The 13,855-nt window shown below is 38.6% G+C and overlaps 1 pseudogene; it reads right to left on the bottom strand.

The window, feature by feature from the left end:
• Positions 1-11,494: 11,494 nt before the first annotated feature.
• LOC132000448 (U6 spliceosomal RNA) lies at positions 11,495-11,594 on the bottom strand (annotated as a pseudogene).
• Positions 11,595-13,855: the final 2,261 nt, after the last annotated feature.

Here is a 13,855-nt window from a genome sequence, read left to right as displayed (position 1 = left end):
TTATACTGCATAGGTGTAAGGATAACCAGGCCTTGATAAGCAAGACAAGTAAACACCCATGTGAAATAGAAAAAAGGGAAAGAAAGTGGGTTAGGTGGAACAAGACTAACACTCGCAACAAAAGCCTTAAAATTACCTTAGAAGAACAAGGACAGTTTGTTCTCTAGCTTCTTTTGCAGTTACTACTGAAAGAAGGTAGCTCTGGGTACAAAAGACAGTATAAAAAGTAGTTGTGGTCACTAATATTAGGTGTCCATGATATAATCGATCTTAGGAAGGCTGGGTGAAGGGTAGGAAAACGGGATATACTGAGGCATTCTTAGGGAAAAGATTAACAAATAGAAAGCATAGAGAGATCACAGAAAAAAGATCATGCACATTCTGAAAAATAAAGCAAAGATAAAGGAGGAAAAGACAGGGAAGCTCAAATGACTGTGGGCAAAAGCCCACAATCCAGTTTAACATTGATGCTGTTTTCCTTTGGGGAGCACAAGGAGAAAGTCAAGTAAAAATACTGACATTAGGGATGCCTGGGTGGCTCAGTTGGTTAAGCAGCTGCCTTCGGCTCAGGTCATGATCCCAGTGTCCTGGGATCGAATCCCACATCGGGCTCCTTGCTCAGCAGGGAGCCTGCTTCTCCCTCTGCCTCTGCCTGCCACTCTGTCTGCCTGTGCTCGCTCTCTTCCCCTCTCTCTCTGATAAATAAATAAAATTTTAAAAAAAATACTGACATTAGGGGTCTAGGATGTTATCCTCAGCTTGGATGTCTTTTTATACTGAAAGTGGGTAATTCTGATCTTATAATAATTCATTGTACTGGTGGGGTAAAATTTCTCTATAGCCTGTATGAAGAATGGATCCCTGTTCAATTTTGGCTCTGTGTTAATTCAAACACTCCTTTCCAGTCTGTGCACCACTCGGGATAGACCCGAAGGCTTTACCTGAAATTACAGAAAGCTCTCTGTACTGTATTGCTGAGTTCCCCCAAACCGACCAGCCATTCAAAAGGGGCACCATGACTCAAGTCCAAGGAATGTTGGAACTGTCATTCACTGTGTATTTACTTAGACAATAAAGCCCACATTAAACTTGTCAATTAGAAAACATTTCTATCAGACTTTGGGGGTAGAATTCAGTGGTAGAAGAGGTTTTTGTTGAGTATGAGTTTCCTAAAAATACCTTAGGGGCCAGAGCAAGACTGCTTGCTCATGACCTTCCAAACTCTTTCATGCACTTCTCTCAATCCATCCATGTAAGTATGAAAACAACCAGAAGTAACTGGACAATCCAAAGAGCTAGTTTATTTCTATTTGTTTTAAGTGAATAATAAAAGGTGGACAAATAAATAAAGATCAACGTGTTCTCTTCTGCAACTAAAATATTCAAACCATAAGGACAAAAAAAATAGAAAGCTACATTATAAAAAATCATTTCCTTTCCCACCAGGGAAGAGGGAAGCCCTGGGGACTTCCACTTCCAAAAAGATGGAGCAGGCATAATTTTCTCTATTTCTTCCACTAACTAAAACTGAGAACATACAACACAAATCTTAGAAGACTCTGTAATGTGGAAAAGACACACAGACTAGCGAAAGGACTGCGGATCTGAGGAATAACATAATGGTGAGTTCCCTGGGGTTTTGTTTTTGTTTTATTTGTCTCATATAATCTCAGACCTGGAGATGAAGAAGCATCAACTTGTTATCGTCAGTGGGTGCAGACCAAAAAAGCCCCCGCAATAACCTCTAAAGCCAAAGTACCAGAAAAGAGATAGTCTAGCAAGACAGTAAACTTCTAGAGAATTACCACTCTACTCCAGCCAAATAGCACAGAAAAAGCTGCGGTCCCACACCAGAGAATTAGGCTGAGTTTAAAAAGCCAAGCCAAAAAATTGCATAGCATATGATTTCATTTATATAACATTCTTGAAACGATAAATCACTCACAAGTTTGAAAAGGTGCCCTACACCTTAGCTCCTCACCATGTGGACCCCTCCACAGGACTGCTTGGGTGTCTTCATGACACAGGAGCCAGCTTCTCCCAGAGTGAGTGATCCAAGGGACAGCAAGGCAGAAACTACAGTGTCTTTTATGACCAAGCCTCAGAAGTCACACACCATCATTTAGATAATGCCTGATTGGCTGCACAGCTCAATCATACTGAGTATGAGAGACGACCACACAAGGATATGACTACCAAGAGCTGAGAACACTGGGATCCATCTTGGAATCTGACTACCACAGTAGAATAGAAAATACCAGAGTGCAAAACAAGAATCCTTAGCAAGAAATGTGCTTATTCCAACAACCACTGCAGCCAAATATCCGTGGTCTGAGAGACACAGTGGAGCACATGTGATAAATATACACATTAGCTAAGAGTCATTCAATCTTTTTTATTGGCATCTTTTTTGATTTTTGTAATCTGATGATCAGTATGATCACTGAAAATTATTGCTGAATGTTCCAGTTGAATCTTACATTAACATAATTCACAGTTGGTTATGAAGGGAACTAAGAAAGCATTTTTTTTCCTGGTGTTAGAAATAAAGATTTTCGAGACTTTTAAATGTCTCGTTACAAACTTTCAATGTGCTTTCTACAAGCGATATTAGGAAATGGGATATTTTTCTAGTATAATCATTGTAACACTATAACAGAACTGGTACAAATTTTTCTATAAAAGGATGGTTTTATTATTAGGAGAAAACGATTATAAAGTAAAAAAGTTATAGATCTGTGTTCAAGTGCTGGATCTTGAGATTTAAATAGTAATAATATTAAGAGGCACCTGGGTGGCTCAGTAGGTTGAGCATCTGACTCTTGATTTCAGCTCAGGTCATGATCCTGGGGTCCTGGAATTCCAGCACTGACTCAGATTCTGCACTCAGTGTGGAGTCTTAGATTCTCTCTCCCCTGCCCTCTGCCCCTCCCCCCACTCACATGCTACACTTTCTTTTTTAAGTAAATAAATCTTAAAAAAAAAAAAAAAAGAATAGCATTCACTGCAATAAAAACTAATCTTAGCTAAACTACATTTTTTTTTTAAGATTTATATTTTTTAAGTTATGTCTGCACCCAGTATGGGGCTTGAACTCACAACTCAAGATCAAGAGTCTCATGCTCCACCGACTGAGCTGGCCAGGTGCCCCTAAAATACTTTTTTTTTTTTTTTTTAGATTTTATTTATTTGACAGACAGAGATCACAAGTAAGCAGAGAGGCAGGCAAAGAGAGAGGGGGAAGCAGGCTCCCCGCAGACCAGAGAGCCTGATGCAGGGCTCTATCCCAGAAACCCTGGGATCATGACCTGAGCCGAAGGCAGAGGCTTTAACCCACTGAGCCACCCAGGCGCCCCACTACTTTTTTAAGATTTTTTTTTTTTTTAATTTGAGAGAGAAAGTGCCCCAGAGAGAGCCCAAGCAGGTGGAGCACCAGAGGGAAAGAGAGAAGCAGGCTCCCTGAGCAGGGACCCCAGGTGGGGCTCAATCCCACAAAGTTATGATCTGAGCCAAAGGCACACGCTTTAACCAACTGAACCACCCAGGTGCCCCATGAACTACTTAAAATATATATATATATTTTATTTATATTTTTTTGAGAGAGAAAGCAAGCACAAGCATTGAGAGCAGCAGCAGAGTGGGGAGCTGCAGCAGAGTGAGAAGTGGTCTCCCAGCTGAGCAAGGAGCTGGATGCCAGGCTTGATTCCAGGAGACTGGGATCATGACCTGAGCAAAGGGCAGACGCTTAACCTACTAAGCCACCCAGGCGCCCTCAAACTACTTTATTTTTTTTTAAAGAAAAACTTATGTGCCAGACCTAGTAATAAATGTTTTCTTTAAATATCTTAATAAACCTGCAAAATCCAAATAAACATCTCAATTTCTAATAATATCAGTTTCTAATAATAGTACAAATGAAAGCTTTAAAACTCCCAAATTTAAAAATTCACTTGGAAACAATTCAAATACTATCAAAGAAGGAAAAAAGAAACAGTTACCTGCCTGCGATGGTTCATTTTATGTACCAAAGGGTGCCCAGACTAACTATTATTCCTGAGTGTGTCTGTGAGGCTTTTTCCAGAAGAGATTAGCATTCGAACTGGTGGACTCAGAAAAATAAGTTGCACTCCCCAGTGAGGGTATAAATGGGACAAAATGGAGGAGGAAGAGGAATTTGGCCGCCCTTTTTACATCCTGCCCGAATGCTGAGTTGGAACGTAGTCGTCTCCCTCCCTCGGAATGGTCTTTATGTGTGAGCGACTTGCAGGACAAGCACCAAGTGAAACACAGCTCGCAACCAGAGCTCAACCGTCACCGCCCTATATATAAGGAGCAAGCCGGCTCCAAAAACCACCAATGAGCTGCCCGAATTGCCTGCCAATATCAACCAATCAGAATAGGTCCTTCCAACCAATCAAAATAAGGCCCTTCCAACCAATCAGGAGGAAGCACTGTCCCCCCAACCCTTTTCCCTTATTAGCGTTTTGAACCGTAAAGGGAATTTTTCGGTATCTAAGCAGGGTGTTAACAGCTGTTGCCGGAAGGCACCTAAACAACTTTATGTGTTTGTGCCGTGTCTCCGTTTAGCTGGTGCTTGAGCGCCAATGAAGCCTTTCATATCCCCGTGCCTTTTGGGCCCAGCCTGGTAGTTTCTATCGTTGTGGGGCCCAAGAACCCGTCTCTGGTGACAGGATTCCACCATCAGTTTTTCCTGGACTTCCGGTTTGCAGATAGCTGGACTTTACAGCTTCCATCATCAAGTGAGCCAATTCCATAGAATAAATCTCTTCCTAGAAAAAACCCTGTTGGTTCTCTTTTTCTAGAGAATCTTGACAGTCATATCAAAATATGTACAAAAGAGAAAATCATTCATAGTGCAAAAAGAAAAAAAAACTTCTTGCAGAATTGTGGAATATTGTTCAGTTTATATAAATCTACCAATAGATTTAAGCTATAACTTTACTTGTATAAAATCTTATTAAATCTTACAGTAACCAGAAAATTTAGAAACTTTTTAGTTTTTAAGATGTCTTTGTAGACATGCAACACAAATCAAGCATACATGTGACTTGAAAATTAAGATTCAGAATAATTGATCAGTAAATTATAAGTCAACTAAAAGTAATACTGTAAGCTGGGTGAAATGTCAGTGTAATAACATCCTTAAAAATGTAAGGACGAGAAGCACCTGGGTAGCTCAGTGGGTTAAGCCTCCTCTGACTCTTGATTTTGGCTCAGGTCTTGACCTCAGGGTCCTGAGATGGAGCCCCAGCCGCCAGCAAGCAGGGAGGGGGTGGGGGCGGCGTGTTTCGCGTCTGGTCCATAGATCCTGCCTAAAATTCTCTCCCTCCCCTTCTTTCCCTGCCCCCACACAGGCCCCCTTGCACTCCCTCACTCACTCTGTCTTAAAAAAAAAAAAAAAAAAGATAAAAGATAAAAGAGGTAGGGCAGTGGTCCTCGTCATATCTCTTTAAGGTACAGGTCCAGTATCAGCAAAACTCATACTGAACACGGCAGAACATCCGGCTGTTATAAACTGAGCCAAGTGATAGCCCCAGCCCAGGCTGCTGTGTTGATTTTTGATGTGTGCTATGTTTAATGGAACAGACTGACAAGCTCTGGCATGTGGTGTGCAGCCATTAATCTAGCAAATTGTAGTCTTTTAAATCCTTACCAGGAAAAAACATCGGAAGCAATTCACACTCACTTGCACCACATATCAGTTCACATTCATGGTCTTGTCCCAGGACTATCTTGGTTAAATTAATTCTCCTGCTGTCTATTACAGTATAGGCCAAAGGAATTTGGATTGCCTGGACATTTCACAAAATGCTATGCTGGCCGGTTTTATTGAGGCATCTTATTAATCAACCTAGGGATTGGGGGTGGAGGGAGGGGGCAAGTACTCTAAATGCTCTGATAAGAAACAGTGTGCATTGGAAAATGGAAGAAGACCCTGCAGTGATCAGAGGACCTGCCCCAATAATGAAGTTAGGGTACTGAGTGAGACTGAATAGGGGGTCATGCTGAGGTGTACTTATCTAAGGTTAAGAACACCTTACTGAACCTTGTATCTCCTACTAAGAAAGGCGCAGTGAGTGGAACCCATCTTCAGATTTTGGAGACCATGCACACATTTGGGAATCCAACCCATTGCTCAGATGACTCCAAATGCTGCCCGTAAGGGCAAGAGAGGGGGTCTGCGGCAGGCTTAGTCTATACTACAAGCAACCCTGGCATATAGGTTACAATCCAGCAAATACTGTGTGCTAGACATGTTTGGTAGACAAGGATGCTTTGCCATCTCTGGTAAGTCTCAAATAGGAGAGCTGGACTGAAGACCCTAGTGTTCTGGAGCAACAGCAGAAAATTATGCATCATTTGAAAAGCAGCTTCTGATTTGCTATTGGGCCTTTATAGAGACTGAGCACCTGACCATAGGACAGTAAGTGACTGTGTGACCAGAGCTATTCAGCAAGAGTTGCATCCAGTAATATGTAAGTTGGGGCAGGGAAGAAAGGACTGCATAGATCCAGAGGGCACAGATAAACAACACCAACCTGTATCCCATGTGCCTGCCTCTGTTGCACCAACACCTTTCCCTCAGCTCATACCTTGGCCTAGTAGACGTTCCCTACAATCAGCTGACAGGAAGAAAAACTTGAGGTCCTGTTCATAGGTCAGATGGTTGAGTATGTTGGTGCAAGCCAAAAATCCACTTGGAAATAATTTTTTAGAATCATTTTATTGTAAAATAGAAGTGAAGACACAACAATCATATAAAACAAATGAGTAACCCAAGAAATTACCATAAGGCAAACATCGCCCTAGTCAAGAAGTAGATTGTTGCCAGCAGCTCCTGAAGCTACTTCCATGTGTTCCATCCCAGTCACAACCCTTCTCACATAAATAACCACCATCTGGCTTTTATAACAGCCACTTCCTTGCTTTGTAAAAAGAGTTTTGTCACCCAAACACGGATCCCATCACACTATCAGTTAGTCTTGCCTGGTTTAAAAAAATTGTAATCTAAGTATCTCCTGCTCTATAAATTCTTCTATTCCTTCATTTCCTTACAGTTTTTCTTTTGAGGAACTTGGGCTATTTGGCCCATAAAGGTTCCTACAAACTGGATTTTGCTGATTGCATATTCCTTTTTTTTTATTGCATATTCTTTTTTTTTTTAAGATTTTATTTATTTATTTGACAGACAGAGATCACAAGTAGGCAGAGAGGCAGGCAGAGAGAGAGGGAGGAAGCACGCTCCCTGCCGAGCAGAGAGCCGATGCAGGGCTTGATCCCAGGACCATGACCTGAGCTGAAGGCAGATCCAGATCCAGATCCAGTCTCAGATGCAGAGACTGGATCAGACTCAAGTTCAGAATTATAAGAGACCTATAATTCTGATGATCTCTTAATTTTGTGAACTTAGCAGCCATTGATGTTTTGGGCTTATAGCCTTTCATTAGAAATTGCCAAATGGTGATATGCAAATTCTGTCATTTTATTTGTTGAATTACCTTTATAGTAACACACTTTTCCTCATCTATTCTTTTTTTTTTTTTAAGATTTTATTTATTTGTGAGACAGAGTGAGAGAAGGAGCAAGCAAGAGAGTACAAGCAGGGGAAGTGGCAGGTAGAGGGAGTGCAAGAAGGAGCCTCCCACTGAGCAGAGAGCCTGACACGGGGGCTCGATCCCAGGACCCTGGGATCATGACTTGAGCCGAAGACAGACACTTGACCAACTGAGCCACCCAGGTGCCCCTCCTCATTTACTCTTCTATCACCAAGAGGTGCAATGCACATAGGAAAAGCAGGGTAGATGTTGGGATTCCGTTCCTTTATCTATCAGTTTTCAAGATAATGAATTGTTTCTTTATCATTTCCCAAAGTTACACACACACACACACACACAATCATTATGAACTTTGCAATTTAAATATTTTGATGGGCTTCAGCCTGTTGTAATATTTGTCATTATTGAGCTCCAGTTGTCCAAAATTTTGCAGCTATTAGGAGCCTATTAAAGCTGGTCCCTGAATCGTTGACATGACTAACGGGATTACATAGTTCTCTATCTATCTAGTAATATAGGATATTCTAGACTTGTTTTGTTCATTTCTTGCCCAACTCCTAGATCTGACCATTTCTTTAACAAGCTCCAGTTTCTTTTAAAGAAAATTGTTCCAAGAATTATAGATTGTACCACAATCTAGGCACAAAAGATGCTTATTGTTACTGGGTTGATCACTGTTTATTCGTTGCATCCAGAATGAGAGTTCCAATTTCAACTCAAGCTTTTATGTAACCTCTTTTCTATATATTTTGTATCTCCCTTTTTCCATATGAGAATTCTGATTCTCAAGAATGTAGAGAATCATAAAATTAATACGTCCCATAACTACTCATTTATTTTATAAATAAATGTTTATATTTATTTTATAAATATTTTATAATATATAAATATCATAATATATAAATTATAAAAATATATAATATATAAATATCATTTATTTTATAAACAAATATTCTTAGACAGCAGTCTAAGAATAATAATACTAATATTACCACCAATATGGGTCCTGAAGACATTTTAAGAATTCACCCACTCTTCTATTCTTAAGATAATTATACTGCATTTATTTTTTCAGACCATTCCATACTACACTATCTCCCTCTTACCCAGTGGTGTGCTGGACCAGCTCATACCAGCTCAGGACAGCGAACTGTTAAATATTCAGGAAATTTGCAAGCTGGTTTTTAAACATGTACATTATCAAAACTAAATTATATAAACTTAACCACTACGTGTATTAAAAGTAAAGGTAGGAAATACTCAAACCGCTGATGTTCCTAATCATTTTGCTACATGCTATGACTCGCTATGCTTTTCATGTTATTTACATCTGTTCTATCTGCATAGATACACTATAGAAACACTATATTACTATGTAATGGTGACCACTGCACAAGGCTTCTCAACTCCACATTCAGTGACATTACATTGGTATCCTGAAATCAACCAGAGTGGGAATATTCACACCCAGAAATTGGTAAATGAAACAAATTAGGACTTGATTTATTGTTTTTTATGATTGTCTAGACTTTTAAAGTGATACAGAGAATATTAATAATGCAATTAAACTTAGAAGGATATTGTGCCTGTAGCCATTTTGAATAGCACCCCAAAAATGAGGAAATATTTGAAAACTATTACCTATTTCATCAAAGAGGTCACTTGCATCATTGACAAATGAGTGAACTTCTCTTACATGTCTTCATTGTTTCACATTTGTCCCACACATTAACAGAAACAAAAATAGCAACCTTCATTCATGTTAAAAAGGAATCTCATTCAGGGTGCCTGGGTAGCTCAGTGGATGGAGTGTTCAACTCTTGATTTCATGATCAAGACTTGATTTCATGATTTCAGGTCATTTTCCCAGGGTTGTGGGATTGGCCCTCATTGGGATCCCCAATCTGTGGGGGGTCTGCTTGAGATTCTCTGTGTCCCTCTCCCTTTACCCCCTCCCCTTACTCGTGTGCACTCTCAAATAAATAAATAAATATCTTAGAAAGACTCTAATTCATCAATGACAGGAGTGACTTCTTTGCAGAATCAGATAGGAATCATGCATTTATTCAAGTCTGATTTTTGTGACACAATTGTTGGTGATATAATTTTAAAAATTGGTAGTGGACTTTGTAAGAAATAGAATATTACAATGAAGTTATAGGTATAAGCTGAAAAATGAGGCATTTTAATTTGAAATTTATGTTAACTGTATATTGAATCCTTATCAATCCTTATTTTGATTGTCTCTCTAGTCATTTTTATTGTGTAACGCTCATTCTGTTGTAGATACCTTAGGTAGGGTTCACTGGAATAATGTTCCCTGGGTTCTTGTTTTTTGACAGTTCTTGCTTTTTATCTCTGAAGTCAGTTTTACAGAATATAAAATCCTTGGCTCACACTTTATTTCCTTAAATATATTCAATGTTGCTAATCCATTTTTCTGGGATAAAGCACTCTGTTGAAAAATCCAGTAGTAACTTAATTTTCTTTTCCTTATAAATCACATGTTCTTTTTTCCTAGATATTCCCCCAGTTTGTTCCTTTTCCTTTTCGTTCAGTAATCTTACTAGAATATGTCCTTCTAATTTAGTATTCTCAATTATGCTTTCAGTGTGAAATTCAAATCTTTTTTATTTCAGGAAAGTTTTCTTATGAGAGTATTTAGTATCTGTCCTGTTCTTTTACTTTGGCTTGCTTCTTTAAGGGTGCCATAATCCAGGTAACAAATCTTCTTTTTCCATACTCAGTATTTATTACCTCCTCTTCTTGAATCCCTTCAATCTCATACTTCATTGATGCTTCATTGATTTTTTTGTTTTTGTTTTTAAATTTTGCTCTTTTCACCTTTTGTTTCTTTTAAGGCAATATGTAATGGGTTTATTCACTTTTTTTAAAATTGTTTTTAAAGATTTTATATATTTATTTGAGAGAGAGAGAGCATGAAAGGGGAGAGGTGAGAGGGAGAAGCAGACTCCCCACCGAGCAGGGAGCCCTATATGGGACTTGATCCCAGGACTCCAGGATCATGACCTGAGCCGAAGGCAGTTGCCTAACCAGCTGAGCCACACAGGAGCCCCAGGTTTGTACTCTTGTGTTCCTTCTAGTTTAGTCTTAATTTTTAAAATAACTATTTTCGGGTGCCTGAGTGGCTCAATGGGTTAAGCCTCTGCCTTCAGCTCAGGTCATGATCTCAGGGTCCTGGGATCGAGCCCCACATCGGGCTCTCTGCTCAGCGGGGAGCCTGCTTCCCCCTCTCTCTTTGCCTGCCTTTCTGCCTACCTGTGATCTCACTCTGTCAAATAAATAAATAAAATCTTTAGAAAAAAAATTAAAAAACTATTTTCTTTACTTTTTATTCTTTGCTGAGTTCTCTAAGCTCATTTCTGAGTTTTTCTATTTATGATATAGAGCAGATTCTGCTTATCTGTGCAGAATCTGTTCCACCAAACCCTACATACATTTTTCCCTATACGAACATACCTATGGTAAAGTTTAATTTATAAATTAGGCACAATAAGGGATTAGTAACAATAATAATGAAATAGAACAGTTATGACAATATGCTGTAAGGAAATGTGGTTTCTCTCTCAAAATATTGGACTGTACTCCCCCGTCTTATGACAATGATGTGAGATAAAATGCGCACATGATGAGATGAAGTGAGGTGAGTAGTGTCGGTGTTGTGATGCAATGTTAGGAGGCTACGGACCTTCCGATGATATGCCAGGAGGCGGATCACCTGCTTCCCTACCGCAGGTGACTTCCAAGTAACTGAAACCACGGACAGCAAAACTGTGAATAAGGGAAGACTAAAGTATTTTGTTTTTTCATGTCTTGTAACATTTTCTTAATATCTTTTAGTTATTTTGAAATAGCAGACCACCAGGGTTTTTTTTGTGGGTTTTTTGTTGTTGTTTTTAAGTATGGAATGCTTCGCGAAGTGCATGTCAGCCTCATGCAGGAGCCATGCTGATTTTCTTTGTATGTCATTCCAGTTGTGGTATATCTGATGCTCAGCCTCACTTAGGGGAGCACAGTAGGTCACAGTTTTGATCTGTATCATGGGTATGTCTTTATGGCATAGAAACAAGTTATTCTACTTCTTTTTCTCTTCTTATTATAATAATTTTGCATGGGATTTGACCTTCATACTTGTTATTTTTATATAAAAATGGTTTTCCTGGACATCTACACTAAGCAAGGCACAGGAAACCTTCTCTAACATCACAGAGTTCCCTCTTTAGTTTTCTTTTTTTGTATGGGTCTCAATAATAGAGTGGTTTGTTTTCTGAGCTTTTCCTGGTTCTATTGCAAAACCCCACTTCAGTCTGAACCTTCCCTTTTCTTCATTTCTGCTGTCTCTATCCTTCTCAATTTTAAATCCAGTTCTTCTTTAGAAGCATTGTGACTATTCTTGGCCTTTTGTTCTTCCATTACCAAACAAGTTTGTCAGTTTCCTTGAAAAACCCTGTTAGAATTTATTTTCTATATTTCATTTAATTATTTAAAACTCATGTATCTCTCAGGGCACCTGGTTGGCTCACTTGGTGGATCATGCAACTCTTGATCATGGTGTCCTCAGTTCAAGCCCCACATTGGGTATAGAGCCTACTTGAAAAAAAAAAAAAAAGCAACAGAAATTATACATATTTTTCATACATTGTAAAGGTAAATACTGCTTCAAGATGCTTTTGTTTTAGATGTATGGATGGTGTATGTGTGTATACATACAATGAATGTAATAGGATATGTTCTCTGTCAAAAAGTATGACAGCCACTGCCCAGAAAGCTACTTCAGCACTGATTCCCCCTTGGGCTTCCTCTTTTCCATTTGGTGTTCATTTTCTTATTGACTAAACTAGACTGTTTTAAAACCACAAGCTTTCATTTCTGGGCTCCATACAGATCTGTAGGGGAGAACTGCTGATAGTGGTGATGGAGTTTGAAAGGGGCTGAGAGAAAAAAATGCAGGGAGTTTCCTTAAATCTCATCCCATCATGGGACCATTTCTTACACGTCTGCTCATTCACTCAGCTGGAAACTGCCACTGAGTTTTTTAAATAGCCTTCTCATCCCTTGCCAGACAGTTTAGGGGTTTGTAAAATTAGACAATAAGTCAGAGAAAATAAAGAAATACTAGAAATGTCTTCACTCTTAGGAAGTCCGTTTGAAGATAAATAGTCTTTATTTGTCAGCCACCAAGGTGTTGGAATTCTTAACAGCTAAACCTCAAAGCGCCCTCTGCTGGCATCCAGTATTCACTACCACTAGTCAACAATTAAAATAATGCAGACCCCATTGGTATATAGTTTTAAGATGGTGATCATTCATAGGGGGTTATATTTATATTTACTGTTATGTTCTCCAACTAACCAAATAAAACTCAAGCACCAAGGTTAAAACACCTCAAAATTATACAAAGCCTACGGTTTTTTTCCTGTTTTGTTTTTATTACAAATTTTCAAGGATTACAAACAAATCTGAGCACTGTTTGAAGAAGAAATGGACTATTCACTTATAATTGTTGAGAATAAATGTTATGTTAAAAATAATTGTTTTGGACTTTTTTTTATGAACAGGTGTCAGTATTTATGGGATAAATATATGCTGTGTGTCTGTGCTTCCGACTTTACATTTTTCCCTGCTCAAAACAAACTCATAACTAATCCTCTTTCAGTCTTTATGTGAAATTTCTAACTGCCTAAAAGAGATTATCATAAAGAAGAATAAAGATAAGTTCTTGGATTTATAAAGTTAAATTTACTTTTACCATGGTTAAGTTTATTACTATAGAACAGCCTTAAAAATAAAGTTAAATAAAATTAAATGGAAAAATGAAATAACATCTTGAAAATTCAAATCACCCATCAGTTTCTAAACTGATAGTTATCTGTGTATTAGCATAGTTATAGAAAGATATTTAAAATATCAACATCACTTCTCTTGCTTAACAAAATTAACTATTTTGTGCATTTACACACTAATATATATAGTACCTGCTTAGCTTTTTTTCTAAAAGGATTATAGAAATCTTACAGTTCCTAATTTTCTTTTTTTTAATTTTTTATTTATTTTTTTAAAGATTTTATTTATTTATTTGACAGAGAGAAATCACAAGTAGATAGAGAGGCAGGCAGAGAGAGAGAGAGAGAGAAGCAGGCTCCCTGCCGATGCGGGACTCGATTCCAGAACCCTGAGATCATGACCTGAGCCAAAGGCAGCGGCTTAACCCACTGAGCCACCCAGGCGCCCCTATTTATTATTTTTTTAAGATTTTA

The sequence above is a fragment of the Mustela nigripes genome, chromosome 13, assembly GCF_022355385.1.
Source record: "Mustela nigripes isolate SB6536 chromosome 13, MUSNIG.SB6536, whole genome shotgun sequence".
NCBI lineage: Eukaryota > Metazoa > Chordata > Mammalia > Carnivora > Mustelidae > Mustela > Mustela nigripes.
Note: the sequence above shows the minus strand (reverse complement) of the source record. Positions and strands in the feature narration are given on the sequence as shown.